Raw genomic sequence first — 6,513 nt, 5'->3', positions numbered from 1 at the left:
GCCCCTGTCCTCTTGCCATTGGCTTCTCACTTTCCGTGACGAGAAATCCTCCTCATCCATAGGATAATCGAGCTATCAATCACCGCGGCGCCTTCTGGGAAATGTAGTCCCGAGTAAGCCCTGCAAGGACTCAAGAGTCCGGGACGCCCAGTTCAGAGAGGTGACAAGTGCTAAACCCAATTTTCGAACTACCTGATTACAGATATCACCTTTCCGGAGCTGAGAGGGGGCTCAAGGGCTGAACCCCCTCCTTCCCCCACGAGAGGTATCTGCAGATGCGAACCTCCTGGCCTCACGCGACTACCGTGGAGCAGCCGGTGTCCGCCCTTCGCTAGGACCGTGTTGCGCATCCTCCTCTGCAAGGTCCTCCGCCCCATCCCGGGGCGGCCAGGGCCTGAATGGTGTCCGTCGCCGCCGGGTTCCGGACCAGCTCAGACTGCCTTAAGAAACCCGAAGCAGACACCATTAGTGGAAAAGAGATGTTCTACTTTTCTGCCATTAGCATCAGAATTCCCAGGTATATCCCCTTTCCATTGGTTAATACACCTGTTCTTAGCCGGAGGAGGCAGGCGAGGATGTCAACTATTCCAGAAATCGTGTTCTTGCCGGTGCCCTAGAATCCTGTTTTTCAGCAATCTAGTTTATTCAACGTGTCATTCCCCAAGCAGGGGATTCCCTGCCATCTACTTCTGCAATTCTCAGGCAGGTAAAAGTGGTCTCCACCTCTAGCCAGAGGGGCCTGTCTAGCCAGAACAGTTCCCGTCTCAGCTCCATCAGCCATTCTTTCTCTTCCCCCTTGTCCTGGGTTCTGCCACCTGACAGGCCTGGGGAGTGGGAAGGAGATGGGAAAGACCGAGGAGGGACATAAACATCTGGGCCTCAGTGCCCTGGGCTTCCCAGCCTGGAGGAGGTTCTTCTCTCTCCTGTTCTTCTTTGAGGCCTGCCCAATTTCCTTATATATGATCTTTTTTTTTTTTTTTTACATCGCTAGGGAAATTGCTTTATTTCACAAATATTTTGAGTCAACTGAGAACTTATTACTAGTTGTGGATGAAAATAGTGTTTGCCCTCCAGGAACTCCCCAACGCTTACTGGGCTCCTCAAGTTTTAAGGCCTTAAAGAGAAGCTGAGGTGGAAAAAAAGACAAAAACAGAAAGACCACAGTGTATGACCTCGACCTTGTTATATTGGAAATTTGGAAACATAAATGAATATATTTATTTATGTTTTCTAAGCACAAGAACTAACTCTAGCTTTTTTCTCTTTCTTTCTTTCTTTCTTTCTTTCTTTCTTTCTTTCTTTTTAAAAGAAAGGGCTTATTAGGCCTTTGCTAGCAAAAGTTATATATATATATATAACAATATATATATATAAATATATATATATCAATCTTGGGGCATGGAGTCTAAATCACCAGTGGCATGGTAGGTAGGAAAGGCATTTTCCTATTCAAGCTTTTCTTGATTATTCATAATTATGAACTGTCAGTCTTGTCCTAGCCCTTTTAAATAAGTTTAAACTTCAAAATAAACTGTTTCCAGAATGAATTCAGGGCATGACCTATTAACCCATGCCTTGAATATGGATGATGTTTAAATTCATTTTATTAAAAAAATTTTTTCCCATTTTAGAATGCTCTTAAATTCATTTTAAAGAGGACATAAGCATGACTCATGCAGAAATAAAATGAACACATGTCAAAGATTGTATTTAACTCACTAACTAATCAGGGAACCAATAAGATAATACAACTGGTTCACAAGAGAATTCAAAGATGCACACTGCACACACACGTATCTGTGGACAGATAAGGGATGCTAAAAAATTCTACATAGAGGTATCTGACCACAGAGCAATAATCAATTGTATTCCAACAGCCACAACTAATTTGCATTTCTATGTACAAGAATAATTTGCATTAATATAGGTTTTCTACAGTATTTTACCAATAAGTAAGAAACGTGCAGATTGGTAAAACAGATCAAAGAAAGAAAAGATAACATGGAAGGGTACTCTAGATAACATGCTGAGTAACTTTCTTGGAGGAGTCCATTTCAAAGTCTTTCACTTCTTCCTAACAGTGAACACTGGAGAAGACCAAGAAATTTGAATATATAAAAATTTAAAACATGCACACCCCAGTATATATATTTTTAAAACTCTTTGACATGTGCACTTAAGATCTGTGCATTTCATTGTGTATAATTTTACCTCAATTAAAAAAAGTAATCTTAAAAAATTACAAATTGAAAAAACTTAAACATTAAAATGTTATTAATAAAATTTTAAAATGAGCATTACACCGAAGAAACATTTGTAACAAATACAAAAAACAATAGATCATATCTTAAGTAAATAAAGGGCTCAGAAAAATCATTTTAAAAAATTAAGACCCCCAATAAATAAATGGGCAAAAGCTAATAATAGATAATTTATAGAAACAGAAAACATAAATTTAAAACTGTTTATTCATACCAGTAATTAATTGCAAATTAAAAAAATTCTTTTTCCCTTTTCTAATGATCATATTTAAAAAATTATTTTAATTACTTTTCATAAGGATGCAGTAAGCTAAGCATTCTATATATTGCTTGCTGCTGGTAATACACAATGATACTTGCTTTCTTGGAAGTCTTTTTTCAGCATGAATAAAAGGACTCAAAATTGTTTTTAACTCAGTAATTTCAATACTAAGTTTCTCATGAGGAAATAATCAGTAATACATACAAAGATGAATGTACAAAAATAGTCAATATAGCAAAAATATTGGAAATAATCAGAGCCTAAAAGGTTAATCATTACAAAAGTTAAAAAGAATTATGTGATGAAAAAATAATTCGACCATTAAAAATAATATTTATGAAGAATTTATAATGACATGGGACAGTGCTTAAGATATATTTCATGAAAAACAATATGACATATCTGTAATGTTTACAAACCATATCAAGATATATATGCAATATGTTCATATGTAGCATATACTCTGCTGAAGATGTAATATGTGGGTTGTTTTTTCACTGCTTTACTAAAAAAATGCCAGAAAGTCTTCTGGGGCGTTGACTCACAGGGGAGGTACCTTTCCTCCAAGGGAGGTAAATAGCATTTAGCTGTTTTGAATGTCTGCCCCCCTCCCAACCCCCCTGGAGGCAGTCAGGCCCTAGTCTCTGGGAAGGTGGGGACCAGTAACCAACCTTTTGTGTGAAAAGGCACACAGGGAGAAGGTATGAGATCCCTAGAAAACCTATGGGGAACTCTGGATTAATTGGTGCTGAGGGAGTGGAATTTTTCCTCCCTAGCACTTAATAGGACAACTTCTGAAGGACGGGCCTAGTGCCACACCTTGATTTGAACGCACAGAGGATGACACCTTGTGGTGGTAAGGAGCAATTGCAGAAGAGGCCACAGTCCGGAGTTTGGGACGCCTTGGGCTTTTCCCTCATAGGTGCGTGTGTCCACAGGGATGCCTTGTGTGTGGTACATAAACCCCAGAGTCCTAGGCACTCCTGGAGAAGGTGAAACTCCAAAAAAGAAGGTTATAGGCTAATTCAGTAGTTAGAGGTTAGAGCTAGATTTAGTTTCTCTTATTTTAAAGGTATCTTGATGTCGTAGTACAGTTCATATTGGCCACATTCATATGCATAGAAAAAAAATGAAAAGAAACTCACAGAAGTTATATCTGAGTATTGAAATTATACATAGATTTTTGTTATCTTTTTAAAAGTGTCTGTATTTTCCAAAATTTCTACAAGCAGCATATTTCATCTTGCCTTTTTGTTTTGTTTGGCTCTGATAGGAACAATTATTTTTCTCATATAAAAGATGTATAATGGTATGTTACTGTATTTTAAATTTTTTCATTATTTTTATTTTTAAGACTTTATTTTTTACAGCAGTCTTAGGTTCACAGCAAAATTAAAAGGAAGGTACAAAGAGTTCCTGTACACACCCCTAGCCCCTCGTATGGGTAGCCTCCCCTGTTAGCAACAACCCCCACCATAGTAGCACATTTGTTACAACTGATGAACCTACACTGACACCTCATAATCACCCAAAGTCCATAGTGTCCACTGAGCACAAAATAGTCAGGAAGCTTGGGTTAGAAATAAATGACAAAGATTTATTCGAGAGTCTTAGGACTTGCAAATCAGAGACACAACTCGATGATACCCAGGATGTTCTGAAGAAGACAGAAAAGCTGAGCATTCTTATAGTAAAAATTACATTCTTTAGAAGAATCAGTCCTGCATTCTTAGCTTCTGGATTGGTCTGTGATGGTAATTTTCCAGACGTTTGGTGGTCTGGATAATGATGTCAGGCAGTCAATGGCACCAAACCATTTCCAGGGGATGTCTGTACCTCTCAGGCCACGTGGCATGGTAAATCTCATCTTCCGTGGCTTCAGCATTTGTAAAGAAGTAGCTTATTGGCAGCATCTGGTTTGACAAGTCTGGGAACTGGTCTTGAAGTGTCTTGTGCATGCCAAGTGCACTGCAAGCTTTACTGAAGGTTACAAGATTTTTTTCTCTTTCACATAGTCAACTGACTATTCTAATGTTAATTTTCTTCCTATGAACTGAGCAGCCTAGAGATTGTGTATGTGTATGTGTGTGCATGAGCATGTATTTAAATATTTTCCTCTTTTTTCTTCCTATCTTTATAATTAGTCTTTACTTGTGATGGCTTGGGGGACATTGAAGATTACAGAGCTGACTCCTCTCTAAAACACATTCTGTCTTGAGCCATCCCTGTGCCACTGGTGCCTCTGTGTCTTGGCAAGCACCAACCCGCACTGGGGCTCCCTCCTGAGTCATTCTGTCCAGCGCGGAGCACCCTTGTGCCTTCTCCGAAATATCCTTGAATAGAGCAGTTCAGAATAGGGCATGGGAACTGGCCGGAGGCTGCAAATCCATTCTCCTCCTTCTTCTTGGCACAAAGAGGCTAGAAGCCCAGGCGAGCACAGGACGGCTGAGAAAGAGAAAAACCAGCCTCCCTTGAGGAGCAGCACAAGGTTCAAAGGGCCTCCCTCTGTCGCACTAAATAAAAACTATTCATAAAAAAACAGGAAAAGATGCTGACCTTGGAAAGTAAAAAACTTCCATTCCAAAAAAATCTTGCTCTAGCTTCTTTTTACATGGGAATGTACCAAGTGATGCTTAATCTCACAATTGTTCAGTGACACTTAATTGGACTGAAGTTTGCTCTTCCCTCTTGAAAATAAATGTTCCCCAGATCCCATTCTCTAGTTTCTCTTCTTTTTTGGGAATTCCTGCGATGAGCCCCCCCCCCTTAGTCTTTCTCTTCTCTTTTGGCCAGTCTTATGGCATCCTGCAACACTGTCCATTTAAATGATCTTTCCCAATCATATTTAGTGGCCCCGACTCTGCAGCATAACTAGAAAGAGTGAGACACATGCCTTTCATACAACCAGAGGACTCTCCCTTCTTACTGTGACATTGAGGAAGTAGGTTGGGTTAAGCAATGATGGGGGTCTTAGGTAGCAGGAGTTGCTTCCTGCATCCCAGGGCTCAAAGGCCCCTCTGCCTCAATGTCTCAGCCCCGTCTCCTCAAGAATATTGGCCCTGACTGTGACCAGGTGCTATGGAAAGCGTGTTTTTTCCATGCCCAGCCTTATCACCTCCATCAGAGCCTCAGAGCCTCAGAGGCCCTTGGCTGAGTATTCCTTGGGATGAGGTCCCTTCTTGCTGAACATCTAAAGACAGGTAGTGCCCGTCCAGTTTTTCCTATTAGGTCTCTAATCTCTTGAGTGGAGAACCTGCGGTTTGTGTGGAGTATTAGTAAGGAAAGCTAGGAGCCAAATCCAATTTTCTCTTACCCTCGTGGGTCCAGAGGGTGGGCAACCAAATGCTCTCTTTCTGGGTTGGAACCCTGAGAGGAGGCAGACAAACAGAGATGGCTGTAATATCACTAGGGCTTATGGGGTGGGCAGTCTGGACTGCCCGCTAAGAGATTGTTGCTGTGGTTCTTGATGCCCTGCTCTATTTCATGGTTCCCAAATGTTCTCAAGCCTGATCCTGCAGCTCCCATTTACTCTGTGGGTTCCCTGATATTCTTTCAGTAGGTCCCTTTTACTTAGGTTATCCAGAGTAGTTCTCTGAAGTTTTTAACTAAGAATGCCCACTGGTAGAACAGTGCCACTGTCACCCCTGTGGCTTAGAGAAAGGAATCACTTACAGGAGCAGTCCTATTCACCTAACAGGGCTGTGTCTCTAGGCTTGCTCGCTGTCCCAGGTTGGTCTTAGGGCACTGGCCTGGGGGTCAGGTTATATCAAAAATTGGTCTTAAATTTGATTTACTGTCTATCTAAACCTAGGACAGTTGATATTGGCTAGGATCAATGTCATAGGGCAGAGATGGCTGGCTCTAGGATTTTCCTTTGACAAAACAGTGCCAGTATCTTGTCGTTAAGCATTGGTTTGGGACAAGAGCAGAGATAAATGAACTCTTAGGCTGCTGGAGAATGTCAGCTGTATCTCCACTCCCTACCCCAAC

Source organism: Rousettus aegyptiacus, unplaced genomic scaffold (assembly GCF_014176215.1).
Source record: "Rousettus aegyptiacus isolate mRouAeg1 unplaced genomic scaffold, mRouAeg1.p scaffold_m13_p_14, whole genome shotgun sequence".
NCBI classification, from domain to species: Eukaryota; Metazoa; Chordata; class Mammalia; order Chiroptera; family Pteropodidae; genus Rousettus; species Rousettus aegyptiacus.
This window is presented reverse-complemented; position numbering follows the sequence as displayed.